Here is a 20,652-nt window from a genome sequence, read left to right as displayed (position 1 = left end):
GTCGGTGAAGACACTTGTCAGTTGGTCTGTGCATGCTTTGCTTACACGTCCTGGAAATCACTCTTGCCTAGCGGCTTTGTGAATGTTGACCTGTTTAAAGGTCTTGCTCACATCAGCTACTGAGAACGTGATCACTCAGCACAGTTGGTTAGGAGCCCGTAAAACGGCAGCCATCCCCTTCAGCGCCATTATCCTATCGTCCTCTGTAGAGATGCGAGAACCTTCCAGAAGGACAACCATCTCTGCAGCACTCCACCAATCAGGCCTTTACGGTAAAGTTGCCAGACTGAAGCCACTCCTCAGTAAAAGGCACATGACAGCCCGCTTGGAGTTTTCCAAAAGGCAGCTAAAAGACTCTGACCATGTGAAACAAGATTCTCTGGTCTGATGAAACCAATGTTGAACTCCATGTAGACTTATTCAATGCAAACCTGCTTATTAAAAGGTCCTGTGTAGATTATATTTTCAACCAGCAACTGTCAGGAAATAACACTGATACTTTTTTTGGGGGGGCGCTTTTACAGTGTTAGTTTCATCAACTGTTCTGCAAAATGATACGAAACCATTTTAACTGCACTGGGCCTGTAGTTAATACAAAATGTTACTGTGCATGATGTTTAAAATTAATTCTGTCATTATTAAATGTGTAGTGTGATCTATTTAACATGATTATTTTCTAACAGACAAAACATTTTTGATGAATAAAATATTGAATCAGTTTTCTGCTTCAAATGGGCATGACGATGCAATCTTTGCGAGAGGGAGGGAATAGGATTTAATTGGTCCTTAGACACTTAAAGCTGCAGTCACTTTCTGGGAGACATGACCAAATTCAAATAGAAATATGAGTTATAGATAGCCTAAGAAGCGGTAGATATGTGTGCATGTGCGCTATGTGCACTATTTCTATGCTTCCCTTGCTTCGTTTTCCTTCTTTTACTTTTGGATTTGGACATCCGCTTCAAACAGCTGAAAATCCAATATTTTTGGTTATTGAAAAGATATTGCACAGTGGTTTACCTGGTACAATGATTTTCTAAACCAGGGGTATTCAACTCTTACCCTACGAGGTCCGAAGCCTGCTTGTTTTCTGTTCTACCTGATAATTAATTGCACCCACCTGGTGTTCCAGGTCTAAATCAGTCCCTGATTAGAGGACAACAATGAAAAGTGGAACTGGCTTCAAGGTCCAGAGTTGAGGTACTAATCCGTGATATCCTGTAATGCCCCAGACAAGCAGGCAGCACCATGTCACTGTAGTGTTTGAGTCTGTCCACTAGGGGGCATCCCCTCAGGGACCATGAAGTAGCAGCTCAGTTGTCGTCATGAGTTCCATCCCTCCCTCCACCTGTCCTTTCAATATACGACCTGTTTACACTTGACTAAAATACTGGTTTGTTGTGGACAGAGATTGAGCAAGGAGAAGTAAGGGAGGAGGACAAAAAGGGAAAAGGAAGAAAGAGAGTGAGGGAGCGGGAAGAGAAATTGTCCTCATTGCTCACAGAGCCGTGTCACATGGTGGGTGATGAATGTGGTCAAACATCAATACAGTGTGAATAATGGGGCTTGGTGCACCATGTTGTTGTTTTTGCACCCATTTAAACACACACACGCGCGCACATACACATATACACATACACACACATCTAACACTCTGCAATACTCAATTATCCTCATCCTCATTTCAATATTAAAATGTGGTTGATTGTTTTATGTGACTTGGCACATTGCACCCTGCTCTCCAATGTCACCCGGCCACTAAATCGATGAACAGTAAAGGGCAGCTAGCGTCATCATATTATATGATGGTGTGTTGCATTGCAGGGTCTTCAGGAGTTGCAGGATCGTACAGGACAGAAGTGGTTCAATGTTGGCGCTTCTGGTCTGTGTTTGGTGGTTGCCTATTCACTTCGTGCTAGTCGACTGCAGGTGTATTGTAGAGTAGGTGTACAGTAAATTCATTGGCATTCTTACTTCATTTGATTTATGTTTTTATCAACTGTTTACATCACCCAATAGAACCGTATCAATGCCCTCTGTGACATTGGTTTTGAGTTATCCCATTAATTTAGATGGATTAGGTTCTGAAACCAGGACATGTATTTGTTCTGTGTGTGTTCTGTTTGATGCCTTTGTAGTTGCTTCAATAACAGCTGTTATTAAAGCTCCTATAATTGCCTACATTTTCCTTCAACTACCTTACCACACCCAAAACATGACAAAATAAATGATCACATCTACCATTTACCCAGGCTGTGTCAACTTTGTTCCTCATCCCCTGCAAATGCTTCTTTGGTTAAACATACTGATCTGTTCAAGGCATTCAACACCATCTATCACAGGAACGACGGCAATTTGAGCTTTCATCTGGGGGGTGATAAGGAATCGCAGACACATTAAAACATCTGTCACACCTCCACAGATCCAGAGATATAGAGACCCGGAGAGAGGACACCTCCACAGCTCCAGAGATATAGAGACCCGGAGAGAGGACACCTACACAGCTCCAGAGATATAGAGACCCGGAGAGAGGACACCTCCACATGCCCAGAGAAATAGAGACCCGGAGAGAGGACACCTCCACAGCTCCAGAGATATAGAGACCCGGAGAGAGGACACCTCCACAGATCCAGAGATATGGAGAGAGACACTGAGGAGATGACACCTCCACAGCTCCAGAGATATAGAGACCCGGAGAGAGGACACCTCCACAGATCCAGAGATATGGAGAGAGACACTGAGGAGATGACACCTCCACAGCTCCAGAGATATAGAGACCTGGAGAGAGGACACCTCCACATGCCCAGAGATATAGAGACCCGGAGAGAGGACACCTCCACAGGCCCAGAGATATAGAGACACACAGAGGACACCTCCAGGCCCAGAGATATAGAGGAGAGGAGAGGGGAGAAGAGGAGAGGAGATAGGGTGGGTGGGTTTGGTTTTAACCAGGGACAATAGGTTAATATGCCACGGTAACAGACAGCGACACAGAGAGACATACTGATGGACTCTATGGATGCAGATTATGTGAATAATTATAGAGGAATGTTTTCAGCTGGTCTGATAGGTGCTGTAGACGTGGACGTGTGGTAACCACGTCCCTTTCCCTTTCCAAGGTCATGTCTTGTGGTCGTGCTCCTGTGTTTAATTGGGGAAGCAACATTTAACCTCTCAGCATGCTTCTATGGTGTGTTTGACTCCTATTTCTATTAGTGTAATCAACCATCTAGTTCCTTCTTCTAATCCTCTCCCCTCTTTACTTTCATACCCTACCTTCCCCCACAACAGATGTATCCTTTCCCCCACTATCTCCCTCCTCTTTCTCCTCCCCCCACACTCCTCAGTAAGATCACACTTAAAAGTAAAGACCACTTCAGCAGTTTATGGACTTCAGGATGGGTTTTTATTGATCAGACGTCTGCATTAAGAGTCAAAGAGAGAGAGACAACCGTTGCTTCACTTATTTACCAACCCCACATCCCCCTTCTCCTTTCCCTTCCAGTACAGTCTGTTACAAAGGATAGCAACAATATCGACTGTAAAACATTACAATACATAGTTATGACAAAAACGCTGACTCACTAAATAAGTAATTACCTGGACTATTTTTTATTGCAAAAAAAATCTATATCCCTTCTGGTGTACAAAAGATTCATTCCTACTTGCAGCCTACCCAGTTGTGGTCTGAAGGTTCAGTTGGGCTTTTCTGCTCCTGGATCAGTGTGTCCATTCCTGACACAGTGTCTCTGCCAGATTCCCTCTGGTGAGCCCTGTTCTCAGGTCAGTGAGAGATGGATTCTTGGTGTGTCTGTCAGCCATTCTTTGTCCCACTCTTCAGTGATCCGGAGTGATCAATGCACAGCTACAGCTGGTTGAAGGGGACCAAATCCATTGAACAGTTGATTTGGTTCCATTTTACCAGCTTTAGCAAAGCATTTTTGGTGTGAAGGCCTTCAGTATGGTCTGAAGAGGTGGGACAGCTTCAGAGTCCTGGATGAGAGGTAACAAAAAGGAGGAGAGGATGAGCTCATTGACAGACACATGTCGTTGTGGAATTGTTATGATCAAATAAAAGCACATCCACATAGAAAGCACTCAGACAAAGAACTGATATTGGAGAAAACGGTGCCATTGTATGAATTCCTAGGCCTGCATGGAGTAACAAGAGGGTCGGAGGGAACAGAGAAAATAATGATGGCAGTTACAGAGCAGAGAAAAGGAGAGGAGGAGGAGGTGAGGAGTAGAAAGAGAACAAAGGAGATTGGAGTGGGGCCCAACACACAAAAAACAAATGGTTCTATAAAGTGCCAAATATGGGCTGTTTGGTGCTATATGGAAACTCTTTTTTGATGGTTCTATAAGATCCGTGCTATTAAGGTTCTAAATGGAACCTCTATGGTGCTATAAAGAACCCTTTCCAAAGGATCTATAAAGAACCATTAAAAAAGTTGGTCCTGGGGCTCCTCCTGGGTTCACGTTTTGGTTTTTGCTCTAGGTCTACACAGCTGATGAAAATAATCAAAGCTTGATGATGAGTTGGTTATTTGAATCAGCAGTGTAGTGCTAAGGCAAAAACCAAAACGTGTGCCCAGGGGTATAGCACCAAAAAGTGTTGCGCTAAGGTTAAATCCCATTTTTAATGGTTTTCATGATTTTTTAAATCCCATTTTTTTATTTCTAGAACCTTTATGGAGAATGGTTCCATAAAGAACCTTTCTCAATCTCAAAGGTTCTTTGTAGAACCATACTGTTTTTTGGGGGTTTAATAGCAATATTATATTGTTACAATTCTATAGGTTTTATTATAGTCGAATCAGGTGTGCTAGCTCTGGAACAGCTTGGGGACCCTGAGGAGAGAATTGAAGACTACTGACTTAGTCAACCTTTCTCAATTGACACAAGACCATACGTGAGTGAGTCTTTCACAAGACACCGTCACCAGCCACAGTCATATGTACTATTATAACATTACAGGTTAGATCAACTGGAATGACACTCACAGTTGCGCAAAAAGAGCTGTGCGCAAACCACGCACCAAAATATTATAATAATTATCACTAAAAGAGGAAAGAACCCTTTTTAAACTGCAAAGAACAATTGAAGGGCTCAAATAGTTATTTTGGTCAGTATGGTTCCACATAGAACCTTTGAGGAACCCTCTTTTTTTTTGCATGTAAGAGAAAACAGGAGGTGAGAGCATATAAACTGCAGACAAACTTGAGAAAACAATTAATTTATCACAGGCCTGTCAATACTGCTAATGAACCTCCAGGATTCGACACCTCAGGAATTAACTCCCATTGACCTCTTCAGAGCATCTCTCTCAATCCCCCTCCCTCTCTCTTTCTCTCTGTTTCCCTCTCCCCTCTTTCTCTCCACAACTTTCTCCCCTTCTCTTCCTCACCCTCTCCTCCCTCTCTCTCCCCATATCCCCGATCTCTCTCTCCCTCCTCTATCTCTCTCTCGCTCTCTGACATTTACTCCTTCCCCCTCAATCTCCATCCTTTCTTGTGTCTACTTTCTTGTTCTCTATGTCTACCTCTCCCTCCCTAACTACCACATCTTTTGTACCTTCATTTCTTTATTGTGTGATCTGTCATTTCTCCTTCAGGGCTTTGTTGGCCCTCAGTGTATAACCAGCCTCAGTGTACTCAGCCACCCGCTAACTGTGTGCTGCTTGCCTTTGGTGCAACTCACTCATATCCTTGTTCAATTAGCTTTAGCGGATAATTTAGCTATTAGGGAGTAAACCAATTCACACCCGCAACAGACTCCTGGCTCCACAAAACGAGCCATTGATAGTAAAAGTGTTTTTAATGACCAAGTTTCGGAGGATAACATTATCATGATATTTAGTCCTGTACTATCCTTCCTCTTGACATCTTTCCTCCTTATACCTTGACCACTTCACCAATCCCTAGTCTATCTCTCATCTCATCAGAAAGCCATTGTAGCTACAAATGCAGCATACTACTCAGCATACTGCTCAGTCTCCCCAATGTGTGTTTCTGAGGCTACATCTAGACAGGCAACCCAGTTTTGATCTTTTTTTCACTAATTGGTCTTTTGACCAATAAAGATCAGCTCTGAAAAAGATCTGATGTGAAAAGATCTGATGGGATTAGTAGTGGAACAAATATCAGAATTGGGCTGCCTGTCTAAATGCAGCCTTTATATCTTCCCACTCCTTCTCTCTCTTTCTCTCGGATGCTTGTCCACAGGGAGATATGTATGTACAGTGTCTTGCGGACATAGCATGGGATGCACACTCATATATAAGTATCAACCTGCATGAATACACATAGTCACACTCAGACTCACACATACACACAGCTGGGTTCCTATCCCAGTATCACCAACATCAGTAGTTACTCTACATCCTCAGATATGACCTCTACCTTTCAAAACCAGGTCACGTTCAGAACCAGGTCATGTTCAGAACCAGGTCATGTTCAAAACCAGAAAGTAACATCTAAATCATTTCAGGATAAACGCTGAACAAAGTGGTACACCTTGTCGCACTGTAACTCACTGGTACCTCAAAGTGCCAACCTGAATGTGAATGTGACTACAACATGTAGTGCACCTATTGCTACCAGGGCTTGGTTAGACTTCTACAGAACAGGACTTTAACAGGCCGATTAAGATGTCAACACTGTTCCCCAGCTGTCCCCACGTGAAGATAACAACAGCGACACGAACTGCAACACACAAATCAAATTTAAAAAATGAGTGATTAAAAAACAGGCGGGCGAGCTAAAGAGCAACACAAACTTGTCACCTGAGCGCCCGGTGAATTGATGAGGGAGACACTTCCTTGGCTGGGAGAGGAGATGAGAAGAGAGGAGAAGAGGAGCAGGAGTATCCACTAGATAGCACAAACATAAAGTCAAAAGTGGCTATATGGTAAAAACGAATTAAAACAAAAATTAGATTTTTGGTCTTAATTTAAGGTTAGGGTTAGACATAAGGTTTGCAGTGTGGTTAAGGTTAGGGTTAGGTTTAAAATCAAATTTTAAGAAGATAAATTGTTTAAATATGCGTGTTTGCGACTTTGTGGCTGTAGTAACTAGTGACAACCGAGGAGAGGAGAGGAGTAGCACACGGGGAAGGACACCGAGGTATGGCCTGAATTCTACCTGTCCCCGAGATGCTTTAGTTATATCTCTACCGCACCGTACAGCACTGCAGAATGTGCACATAAAAAATACTATGGTATACTATGGTATAAATACTATAGTATTCACTGTAGTGTTTTTGCTGACTTTACTATAGTATTCACTGTACTGTTTTTGCGGACCAAATTAGTTTTTACTGTAGTATAATATAGTTTATATATGTAGTATATATATAGTTTACTGTTGTATTTGCAGTTCAATACTGTAGTAAAATAACTATACTAAAAGAGCTGATTTTCCATAATCTGTAGTTCGGTATCACTTCTGCCCTTTAGGGAACACAATATGGTCTACACTTGGCATGTAGATTTGTCCTTTTTAAAATTTAACTTTTTAGATTTGTCAGTTTGAGATAGGGGGTTGGGGAATGTTTAAAAAAAAGTGTAGTATTTTTGGCAACTGGAGTGTTTTTCCGGATATTACTGTAGTATTTACAACCGTGTTTTTTTTGCAGGTAATACTGAAGTATTTTACAGTATACTACAACATTCTATATAGTAAGTACTAAACATGATCGAGGGATACTAGCAGTGCTTAATTGGAGCGGTATCCCTGCAACTCTGTTTTGGAGTGTTTCGTTAAGGAATCCATTTTCCAGGATCCGGTACCGCTTGTGGCATGACAAACAATTGTCACTGTTTGTGATGTAAAAATGATAATAAAAGCAATCAGAGTTAGGCTAATTCAAGTCGACTCCTCTGTAATTCTCCTAGCTACCCTCTAAACAACGTAAAGTGGACACGTGCCTGATAATTGATTCGTGTTGGGCAGGCCCGGGTTTATGATTTGCGCAACATTGCCTATGTAGCCTATGTAGAATAACGCTTGCTGTGGTGAGAGAGATTTGCGCGCCAGTATATCGCTCAGAACTAGAATGAGATTCACTTTCTGTGATATATCTCTCTCTCTACTCAAAAAGACGTGAGCTTGCAACTCTCATCTCTCCAGCGTTGTACTTCATCATTTATTTTCTTATCTTATAGAATCATACCCGCGCGAAGGAGTCTGGAGGTGACGCCCAAGCTAGCAATGAGGAATCGGACCAGAAGCGGCCCTCGTCCGGGGGCCCGGAACTGATTGAATCGGATCTAAATCGGGTGTCAGACTCAGACCGGAATCAAAAATGAATCACTGCCCTGAATCGCAGCACCCCTGATAAATTGAAATACATTTTCCAAAGTTATAGAATTACTGCTGTCTTTTTTGTTGTTGAAATAAATGAAATCATTTCGAATACTACACCAGGAGTAGGCCTATAATTTGATGATCACTATTATTATATTATTTATATTTTTGCCTAGCTGTGTGTAGCCCAATCACAAGGCATGCCTACGCGGCAAATCTGTCAATGAACAGCAAGCAGCCAAAACAGGCCTTTCGCAATATTTCAAATAGAATCAAATGGATTGGCAATCAAATGGATCCTGCTAATCTGTCTGTAGGCTACCAAGTTAACAACTTCCAAATAGGCCTAATGAGCGAACAGCGTTGTTTTACCAAATAAAACAAAAGAGAGATAAGCTTTTGGCACGAGAGCATCGGCCATCGCAGGTGAGTGAGCTGAGTATCATTGGGTGGTGAATCAGTGAAACTGGAAACCTTTTTAGGACTATATTTTCCGACTCATATTGTACAACTTGTGTGTCTCCACACACCTAGGTCTAGGCTATTGATGGATTGAAGACAAGGTCGTTTTTATTGATATCAGATACTCAGTTTGTCAGTGTCAAAGTAGCCTGTTATTTGTGAGGTATGTGTGTGTGTATGTATGTATGTATGTATGTATGTATGTATGTATGTATGTGTGTGTGTGTGTGTGTGTGTGTGTGTGTGTGTGTGTGTGTGTGTGTGTGTGTGTGTGTGTGTGTGTGTGTGTGTGTGTGTGTGTGTGTGTGTGTGTGTGTGTGTGTGTGATTTAGACCAAGGGAGTGTATTTAGGGTGTACTTGAGTTAAGAGGAGAAAATGGCTTGGCATGAAATCCTTTTCACACAAGGGCTTTCTATAGATTAGATACAGAATCCCTCTGTTACACTTTCCTGCTTCTCATTCAAATCTTTCCCTCCATATGTTTCCCCCCTTAAAAACACACATCCGTTTAGCTCATATAGACAGGTATTTATAAAGTCATCTGTACTTCTTCAGGTGAAGGTGATGAGATTGATTAATTGTGTGGCAGCCGGGTGATGTCCTTTGGCTGTTCCTTAGAAAGTACACAGTAAAGTGATGATATTAGAGGTGTCATATTCTCCAGGCATAAATTGTAATTAGTAGTCGAGGCAAATGCTCACCTCTCAACACCTCCTCTACTCAAATGCAAATTGTAACACGCAAATAGACAGGCTTAGAAGGCGTGCTTGTTTTGAGACGTATGGGTGTGTGTTTTAGGCAACTGTACTGTACGTGTGTGTATGCAGCGCCTATATGCATACTTTTGTGAGGAATCAGGGGGAGAGTGTGTGTCTGGTGTGTGTGTGTGTGTCTGGTGTGTGTTTGTGTGTGTGTGCGTGCGTGCATGCAGTGTGCCCTCTATCAGTCTGGCTGCTTTTAGTCGGACTGGATGCTTGTGTCTATTCTGGGAACCTGCTCGGCCCTGCATTCCTGCCCTTATATTGGAGATGGGAAGGAGGGATCAGGGTTTGGGACAGCTGGACCCTGGAGGGAGGGGTAGGGAGGGGTAGGAGGGAACTGTGTACAAGTGGTGTAAGGGGCAACTGCTGATGAGACTATGTTTAGCCCTAAAGAGGGTCTGACACTCTGAACCCTGTCCCACTGCACAGCCTGTCACTTTGCTTCAATATTATCTTTATTTTTATTTTAGATGCACAGAACGGTCTGTCCGTCACTCTCTCTTGCTCTCTTGCTCTCTCTGTATCACTCCCCTCTCTGTCACAATTCTCTCTCTCTCTCTCTCTCTCTCTCTCTCTCTCTCTCTCTCTCTCTCTCTCACTCTCTCGCTCTCGCTCTTTCTCTCTCTCTGCCCCTCTGTTCCTGTCAACCATTTCACTCGGCTCTCTCTCTCTCCTTATCTGGACAAGTGAGCTCTGAGTGGTTCTCAGGCAGCTGGCCTGTTGAATGACACTACACCTCTCCCTTCCCTCCCCTCTGGTCTGGAGGGCTGGTGGACCAAAGGGCTGGGGACCATCAAAATGCATCACTTCCTGTCACATCCACATTGTGCAGGGACCCGTGCTGCTCTTACTCTCTGCCCTCTAGTGCCACCACAGATTCAGTGACCAATTGTCATTTTTTGTAAAAAAATGTTTTTTAAATGTAACCTTTATTTAACTAGGCAAGTCAGTTAAGAACATATTCTTATTTACAATGACGGCCTACTTGAGTAATAGAAAATTAAATGAAAGTCACCCATTAAAATATTACTTGAGTAAATGTGTCAAAGTATTTAGTTTAAAAAAATTTAAGTATCAGATCAGAGGAAGTAGGCATGACCACGGATGTTCTCTTGATAAGTGTGTGAATTGGACCATTTTCCTGTCCCGCTAAGAGGTCAAACTGTAATTAGTACTTTTGGGTGTCAAGGAAAATGTATTGTGTAAACAGTACATATTTTCTTCATGAATGTAGTGGAGTAAAAGTAAATGTTGTCAACAATATATATAGTAAAGTAAAGTACAGATACCCCCAAAAACTACTTAAGTAGTAGTTTAAAGTATCTTTACTTTATTACTTTACACCTCTGCAATTGAACAGAGCAGGGCCTTGGGGATGCCGGTCTGGACCAGCCAAACACAAGTAACACAAACTGACAGAGATGCACAGCAGTATAAAATACAAACACTACCTTGTGACAGAAAAAAATCACTCATGTAAAATCATGGCAATCATCCATTCATGACGCAAAAATGAGGTATGAGTTCACTACTAGAGGTAGAGACTGTGGGAGACAGCTCAGCAGAAACGCGAGATTTGAGTGTGACCGTATGGTTTTTTCCGCTGGTCCATGTCAGTGTTGGACACTGTGGTACACTGTGCTGTGCCCCAGTCATTGTTAATGGAAGGCCCGTGACAGCATGGTTCTGGGGAAGATGTCAATCAGTCCTCTGGTTAATGAGGCTAATTCACTCCCAGTAATGAAACCGCTTGACCTCTGCTCAGACCGTAAACTTTATCTACACAGCCTTTATTTACTTCTACTAATTATCTACTTAAACGGAAGAATTGGGGATGTGTTGTGTTGTGTGTGAGCACTACACTCTTAGAAAAAATGGTGCTTTCTAGAACCAAAAAGGGTTCTTCGGCTGTCCCCGTAGGCAAACTCTTGTACTAACCTATTTTGGTTCCATGTAGAACCCTTTACACAGAGGGTTCTACATTGAACCCAAAAGAGTTCTACCTGGAACCAAAAATGGTTCTACATGGAACCAAAAAGGGTTCTCCTATGGGGACAGTGGCAGAACCCTTTTGGAACCCTTTTTTTCTAAGAATGTACACTGGAGGATAGGGAAAATTGGAAGGACTAGATGTGGTCACAGTTCCCTGTTCTTAGAGCGAGGGTTGAGCCCAAGGCCTACCCAGCCATTGAAGCCTGGGGTTGGTAGTTTGGTGGTCTCCCCAGCTGAGGCCCCCTGGTGTCAGGGGAGAGAGAGGTGGGAGTGCTGCTGCAGTGCAGTGCGGTGGTGTGCTGGCTCCTCTCCCCTGCATTCGGACGTGAGCAGAGCAGCACCCAGGCCCTGACTCAGCACTATTCCCTTTCCTGATTGGTTGATCAGGGAAGGAGTCGGTATTGTAACAGGATCCTTTATCCTCCCAGGCCGGCCGGCTTCTCTTCCCTCACAAAGATAAAAAATGACAGAAAACCTGACTGACCTTGCGTCTGTACTGTATAGTTTACACTCCGTAGGCCTAGTTTACACAACAGACATGTTCTATAGTGTTCCATAGTTTGTTGATACGCAGTATCCTTTCCTGACTGTGTCTAACGAATTATGTGACATAATTAAAGCTCTACTCTGTGAGAGGCATACTCTGTGATTATTGCCTTGTTTAATTCCTCAGTCTTGATTTTACTTCGGAATGATTTAATCCTCAAAGCGGTTTTATTTCTTAACCTTTTAATCTAACGGCGACACCCTTTAAAGAATCAATAGCAATTTAGATGATATATTTAATTATTTCCCTGCCCTCTTTATCTCTTTCTGTCTGTCTTTGCATAGAGCCACCAGATGTAAATTGGGTTTGATTATTTCTCTTCTCCTGCGCATCCTGTGTGTGACTGGGTTGGAACTTAAAAATCCTCTCAGTTCTGGGTCAATGTAGCCTCTGCCGAGTCCCCAACAACCGATATGGAAAGAAAGCCTTCGATGTGACTTTTGTAAGTTAACAAGATGACACTCCATCTTAACTCCTCCTCCACATTTACTGGATTGGTTGAGCAGTGCAGAAGAGAACCTCCCACTCCAGTTGTTTTTCTTCTCGTCAAGACCAGTATGTAGGGGATCTAGTTTCAGGCATTTATTTTAAGCCTGCTACGTTGTGTTAGGGTCAATGTAATGTTGCTTAAAAAAGAAAGAAGATTTATTTTACTTAGAGCTTTTCATCATACAGATCATCTCAAAGACGCTTAAAAACAACAAAAACTAAAGTACATGTAGTTATTGGGCTATATATTTGCTTAAAAGCAGTTTACTCTTGGACACGCCATTTGTCTTGTTGGCCTTGACAGTCTGAGATGAGAGTGCTGAGCCTCTCTTTTGCGGCGCGGCTGATTTTAACCTGCACCTTCTTGCAGTAAAATTATTTACGGCTCAGGGAGGGGGACAGACGGTGCCGTTAAAGGCAAATCTCGGGCTGCGTCGTCACCGCTGTTCTGAGGCCGGGACGATAGCCGGGTCTGGGACTCGCCCTGGTTAACCCCAGCGGAAAGCTGCCTTTCCTCTTGCCACTCAGACACAGCAGAGCAGAGGAAGTAATGGATCCACTCAACTCCTAATAACCATGATAGCAGTACCCGGGTCAGGCTCTTAACTCACCAGCACAAAGAGAGAAAGCCAGAGAGAGACAGACAGGGCAGTGACATAAAAAAAAAATGAATGTGGAGGTGAAGGACTACTGGAATTCCGTAAAAGCATCAGACATCTGTGGTCTACATTTAACAGAAAACCACCTTTGATTTGATGACGTCCTCGCACTTTGTCAGAGAATGATGTCATATATACGCATTACAACTGGCTGCCAAACTGCAGCAGAGCAGACCCATCTTCACATCTCTCTCTCTCTCTCTCTCTCTCTCTCTCTCTCTCTCTCTTCCTCTCCCTATGCTTACTTTATGCAGACTGATTCTTACCACATGCACGATCCTACTGCCCCCTCCAGCCCCTCCCCACACCTCTCCCACCATCACTCCCACCCCTCCCTTAACGAAGTACAACCACTTAGATATTTTAGCCATGCTTTCATCACCATCACCGGCAGGCTCACAAAGCAGTGCTTGATATACACTCTGCCGCCAAACAAAAATCCAATGCAGTTAAACTCAGAAAGGAGCTCAGGCGGAAGAATATGCTGGCTGACACGCTCTCTGTTGTGAGAGTCGGACAGCCCTTTGTCAGCCCAACAGTCCCCTGCACGTCTCTCTAAAGAGAAAGAGGTTGTATTAAATGTGCTGTGTTTAACTGGTGTCACCCAGAAACAAAGGGCAACAGAGGATGAACCCAGTTAAGGCCATCGAATAGATTTGAATCTATTGCATTTAATCTCCCCTTGTCTTCTAAAGCTGTACATGAGAGAGAGGGGAGGCAAGGTGATTCAAATCAGCAATTCTGGGTTGCCTTGAGACAGAGTACTGTATGATAAGGCGAAGAAAGAAGTCAGCCACTTGGGAATAGTTCTTATCAAGGTACGGTATGCGTGTAAATGAGGGGAAGATTAAGTCCGATGTTGCGTTCGCTACGTATTGACAGAGCAAGACCAACAACTTTCAATCTGTTTGAGTGTAACTGAAAAATATTTGATTGAATTATAGGTTTGGTTTTCAAATGTTCCACAAAAAAAAGTATGTGGATGACCTAACTTTATAAACCTTCTCCCACAATATACATAATTGAAGCAAACACAAATACACATTATCCCAAGAATTCTATTGGCACACGCACCACTGCAGTACTCTCGAGGGTCTCTAATTTAACCCATCCTGTGTGAGTTCATGTTTTCCCCTCTATTCCTCCTAGCTCTGCTCGCTGGTTTCTCTCCTACCCTACAGTCCTTCCCCTTACCTTCAAGTGTCCTTCAGGGACCTTGGGCACTTGGCTTGCTGCTCGGCTCTGCTCCAGACCGGTGTTCCCTATTGCTCCCATTACAGAGCCACACAATCTCTGTATTTCCCCACTAATGAGCCCCTCAGCCTGGCTGCCTGTCTGTCCGGCTGGCCAGCAGGCCACAGGCAGATCAGTAGGGTCCGGACAGTAATCATGCAAATAACTCAAAATGCTCTCCTTCCCACTCATGTTAATACTACTCCCACTGTTACTGCTGCTGCTGCTGCTAATAATAACACTGAGCCCATGCACATTCTACCACTTTACATTCCTACCATTATAGATAATAATCTGACCATGACATTGTAATAGTTTTCCCGCGAAAAGAGGAGCAATTATTTCAAACCACCCAGCGGCTGCTGGAACAGCTCAGAAAACATAACTCTTTATGTGTTTTAGGGACTCATTTTCAGTCCACTGGCTCTCTCTCACTCACACACTTCCCTGGCTTCTTTCCAACTCCATCTCCTCTCTTGTTCACTCGTTTCCTCCTTCTCTCTCATCCCCATCTTTTTAATTTTCACCCATCCCTCTCCAATTTCCTCTCTTCCTCTCCTCTCCCTGCTCTCGTTCTACCTTCTTTCTCCCGTTTCTCTCTTTCATTGTTTCTCTCCAGCAGTCCCAGTTCTTAGCTGTTCCAGCTTGCTGTGGCAGTGTAAAGCTAACTCTCCCTGGCGTCGCACTCCTCTCACCCTGAGATGTATGTTCACTTAAAACATTGTTTAATCAGGGATACTTGCTACTCCGGTCCTCCTCTGTGCCTGCCGTGTCTCCTCCTCTCACCTGCCACTCCTCCTTTCCTCTCCTCCTCTTCTCGTGCTCCACAGCTGTCCTGACACCCTGTCTGCAGCACTACACACACTGCTGCTGCTCCCAATTACACCCCGCTTATAGGGGACCAGCAGGACGATACGCTAGGCCACACACACAAAGAGAAAACCCACACACATCATGCATGCACAAGCATGGGCTCGTACACACACACACATCCTGAAACAGACAATCACAAGAACAAGCAAACACTAAGTGAAAGTGTACATCCACTCAGACACAACTGTGCTAGGCTCCGCTTGAAGTAGGTTAGGTTGCCCTTGTCCTGCTTTTGCCATTCATTTATATTCTTATGTTTTATTCTGGCAATGTTCTGGCTATATTCTGACAATGTTCTGGCTATATTCTGACAATGTTCTGGCTATATTCTGGCTCTATTCTGGCTATGTTCTGGCTATGTTCTGGAAATGTTCTGGCTCTATTCTGGCTCTATTCTGGCTCTATTCTGGCTATGTTCTGGTTATATTCTGGCTATATTCTGGCTATATTCTGGCTCTATTTTGTTACAACCATAGATAGTATAATAAAGGTGTCCAGGCACATTGTTGAATCTTATATTGCCTCTGAGAAATACTATTCCCCCTTTGGCAGTGCTATTTTACATAGCCCTATGTTGCAGAGGATGGTGAGGTTTATGAATGAGAAAAAGACCTAACATATGACCATGTCATCATTTATTTTGACACTTCATAACAAAACATTGTTTGAAGTTAAAATATCAAGTAAAGTCAGTTCTGGAACATAATGACTTTTGGGAAACATTTAATTTGCAATTGTGTAATCCTAGTTACCTTGGGTTATCATTCTGATAAAATATAGTCATTCTTTCCCATCTATAATTACCATATTATTACAGCATAAGCTATAAACGTTATGACCTTATAAACAGAGGATCTATGTAACGATAATATTACGACAACTATAAACCTCTGCAATGTAGTAATTGTTCTGGCGCACAAATGTGTGTGCGTGCGTTTGTGCGCATATGTGGGTGTGTGTGTTTGCGCACTTGTGTGTGTGTGTGTGTGTGTGTGTGTGTGTGTGTGTGTGGCGAGGAAACAGTAGAGCAGTAGACATTTTCACGGCCGTCATTGACAAGAAGATGCTTCCATCAGAGTGCCCTTGTTCCTTTAATTACTTCCTCCGTCTTTACAGCTCCGCTGAATTTTAATTAGCCCACGTGATAATTTCCAGTAAGCATGGCCAGTTCATATTGTGAACTAATGGCCAGGGTCTGGACCGAACATCAGTTCAAGCAGCTGGCAAGTCTGGGTACTTGGACGATACTCTACTATGATAATGCTGTGTAGGCCTTCTTCACAATACACATGCAAAACTATAGCCTATCGCAATTATAATCAGTGAAACTGTTTTCTATCCACGTTGTTCCATTTGATTTGTTCCATGTTGCATTAATTATTACAAAAACACAATGAAAATGGCAGCATAAATTTTACTTCGAGAAAAAATAAATGCTTTTATGATCCAAAATAATTTACCCTGTGGAGTCCAGCTGTGATTTTAGCGATGCAGTTATTCATTATGTATCCATGTAAAATGGAGAGCGCCTGGACTATTCTACAGTTCCTGTGTTTCTGCAGACAGAGAGAGTTGTGTAGGGTTTGGATGGGGTTATTGGAAATGAATGCAGCCACTTGTCTGTTTAATTGATTGAAACAAACCTCCTCAACATTGATCCCTGTTCTCGTGTTCAGGCGGATGGGCACGGCCCGGGGAATGGGGAGGGGAAACGAGGGGCTAGTCTGGAGCAACAGAGAGGCCTGAGCCCCTGACCCTGCCAGGATACAACTGGATGGTATGGATGGCCCACATAAGAGGTTTCACGCTGGGTGTTTTAATAGAGCTTCGTTTGAGTAATATTGTAATTGCACTGGCGTGAAAAACCTTCATATTCATTTTCTTAGATGCAGCCTGTGTCTTCTCGCTGATCAATACTTTGATTGTGCTTCGATCAGATCAGACGTCCCACAGTCTCTCGTCAACAGCCGTGTAATGGCCGATTGACTAATTGACTTTTCAAAGATGTAAATAAATTATGGAGAGGTCACAAGGTTCAGCACTATGGTAATTGAGTAATTAATTAAGCATCTTTTTTTCAGGACTGTTTGAAGTACTGTATGTCTTTCGCCGTCACTCTTCTGCTACTTTGTTGTCACAAGGACGCCACATTTCAGATTGTTCGTATATTCAGAGACAATGTGCAGTCTTTCTCTGAGGCATTCTGGCATACTCTGTTTTAGTTTTATCGCCCAGGATATCTTATCAATTACCATTTTATTGACTGATTGAGGGTTGTTAGTGGCAATGCATTTTGGGATAGGTCGTGGCCTCTCCCCCTTAAATCTGCCACAAAGACAAGACTGCACTGGTGCAAGGAGTAATAGAATATCAATGTCACTATAGAAAGTCCAGCCACTGATAATGTGTACATTACGGAAAAAGATACACTGAGAACGATATAACAAATAACAACCAAATCGATAGAGTGTTTGTTTGTGATGTCAATAGTAGGCATTCCCCTGTAACCTGAGGACTTGAAGTTGTTTTCCAGCCTACAGATAGATAGGTGTTCTGTTTGAGCTATAGATCCAGAACTATAGAGTAATATACGGTACAATAGAGTAATATACAGTACAATAGAGTTGTCCTGTCTGTGTCTTTGTGTTGAGGCGAGGCGAGGCGAGGAGGCACATACAGTCAAGTCCCAAATGATTGGCACCCTTGAAAAAGATGAGACTGTGTAAAATAAATAGTACAAATACTAAGTATTGAAAACAGAAGTGCCAATCATCTTGACACATTGTTAAAAAAAATACATATCTGAGCAATTATTTCAATCATACTATATATATAGATATATAAAATCATACTATATATATAGATATATAAAATCATACTATATATATAGATATATAAAATCATACTATATATATATAGATATATAAAATCATACTATATATATAGATATATAAAATCATACTATATATATATATATATATATATATATAGCTCTGTATTTGTATTATTTATTTTATCAAAGGTGCCAACAATATTTGACCTGACTGTACATTACTCAGTACATTACTAGGCTTGCACTAAACTCTTACACTCACATGATATCACACACAATGTAGTGTAGTGTAGTGTGCTATAGTGTACTGAACTGTAGTGTACTGTGGTGTAGTGTACACCCTCGCACAGCACAGTACAGGACACTGCTACGAACAGATTAAAGCTCCCACACAATAAACAGCCCCCCCCCCCCCCAGGCCCCTCTGCCTGACACCCAGATACACCACTTTTACTTATCAAAATGCGCCATACTAATTTACACCATAGCACCACACTGACATGTTGGGCCATATTGGTATGTAACACAATTACACCACATAACATTACACCTTTGGCCTGTATTATACCAGCTCGCATTCTTCAGTCAGTACAGTATTTCCGGTCATAATTTTCAATGTTACACTTAACTGTATCCTATTGCCCTCCCCTTTGTGGAGCCCCAGACAGGGTTGTCCATTCGGACAGCCAGCCAGGCAGGCAGGCAGGTTGACGGGAGGCTGTGGTGTGTGGGTCAGGCGGGCGGCACAGGTTTAGTGGGCCCCCCAGTCAGCTGGCTTTGGCTGTCTCAGCACGGTGCCGCAGTCAGCATTGTTGCATATTTAATGTCCTGATGAGCGCTTCCACCTGCTGACACAGGCAAATGACAGAACAATATACCCCCCCTAACCCCCCTGCCCGGAACACCATCATCAATCCAGCCCTGCCTCGCCTCGCCTGCTCACCACTATTCCCGCCGCACCTCTCCCCCTCCAGTGCTCTCTTTCTCTATCTCTCCCTCGCTGCCATTCTCTCTCTCGCTCCCAGCCCCCACTCAGTCTGTCCCTCCTCTCTCTGTCTCTGACCATACTACCGCTGACCATACAGACACTTCCCTCAAATAATTCTCTGTCTGTAGGGCAACCTTTCCCTCTGTTCCTTACAAATCCACCTCCAACAGGCCATAATAAAGACACTATGCCCACCCCATCATCACACACACATCCTCTACACTCACTGACCTCTCAGAGAGCGTGCAGTCAGGTCACCTCTGATGTGTCGTTTCATGCATTTCAGATCCAGATTGTCTCTGTAGGCTAGGTAGATGTATCTCTCTGTACAGACCAGGGAACAATCAGTGACCTTTCTGGTTCCTAACACTTTGGGGCAGCAATGTTTCCTGTCCTTTTAGAAGTTGAAAGATCTCTGACCAAATCTCTGATCTCTGACCAATCTGTAGCTTTGTCGAAGAGTGATCATCAGCTAAATGATTATAACTACACCCAGATAAGGTTCTGTATGGTAACTGTACCCAAAACCGGCTTAAAGAACAGACCCGGCACAAAACACAGGTAACAGTATTTAAAAAAGCAGAGGTTTCTTCCGTCCATCCAAACCAGGCCAAGTGACTACAGTATGCCCAAACCAGTGTAATTACTTACAGCCAAACTCAGATGGACATTACGACCATGCGCAAACATCAGACAGAGTGTCAATCATCTGGTGTTAGAGCTACAGCGTCTTAGCCCCAGTCTTAGCTCCTTCCTCTCTCTGGCCTGCTGCTGAAGCCCATGGTATCCATTAGTAAGCGTTTGTTCTCTGCACCATTTACTGTAAACTGCTGTCTGAGTTGCCGTCGCCCAACAGACAAACCAGCTTCTGATTCCCGTTTTTAAAAACGTTGAACTAAAATCAAAGGGCCAAAAAAACTATTCTGTGACCGTTGAAGTATGAGATACAACTGTTTCTTTTTTAGAAAGGTAGAAATGAATGGGATGAATAATGTCCTAAAATCTATTCAGAGCAGGTGAAAAGTGCTGACTGATTCGCTGCACCTCCTGTATGCTTCTCTGCAGTACGTGTCGGATTGGACTCAACCGAACCAGAACGGAGCGGAAAACTGCGTATGCCTTCTCTTTAAATACTCCCACAGATACACACACACACACACACACACACACACACACACACACACACACACACACACACACACACACACACACACACACACACACACACACACACACACACACAGGAACACACAAGAAACACACGCACATAAAAACATAAAACAAGAGCACACACACGAACAGAATGTACACACACAGGTGGAATATAGACAGTGTTCAGGCTCTTTCTAAGGTCAGGGGTCTCTGTAATAAATGATCATGGTTCTGTTGAGTCAATCATGTTAAATCTTGGTCAATTAGTTCATTCTACGTGTTTAAACCTTTTCTTGTTCGACTGGTTTGTCTGTGTCCAAATGCGCTGCGTTTGTCCCTTACCTGGGATACATACT

At 43.1% G+C, this 20,652-nt stretch overlaps 1 long non-coding RNA gene across 1 annotated transcript in view; it reads right to left on the bottom strand.

Annotated features, from left to right (window-relative positions):
* Window positions 1-3,383: 3,383 nt before the first annotated feature.
* LOC149981262 (uncharacterized) overlaps window positions 3,384-20,652 on the bottom strand; it is a 23,792-nt gene continuing 6,523 nt past the window's right edge. The window contains exon 4 of the long non-coding RNA XR_016483309.1: window positions 3,384-3,993. This is a non-coding gene — a long non-coding RNA (uncharacterized LOC149981262). The remainder of the gene's footprint in view (window positions 3,994-20,652) is intronic.

This window comes from Oncorhynchus mykiss, chromosome 9, assembly GCF_057628025.1.
Source record: "Oncorhynchus mykiss isolate SJ-2025 chromosome 9, ASM5762802v1, whole genome shotgun sequence".
Taxonomy (NCBI): Eukaryota; Metazoa; Chordata; class Actinopteri; order Salmoniformes; family Salmonidae; genus Oncorhynchus; species Oncorhynchus mykiss.
This window is presented reverse-complemented; position numbering and strand designations above follow the sequence as displayed.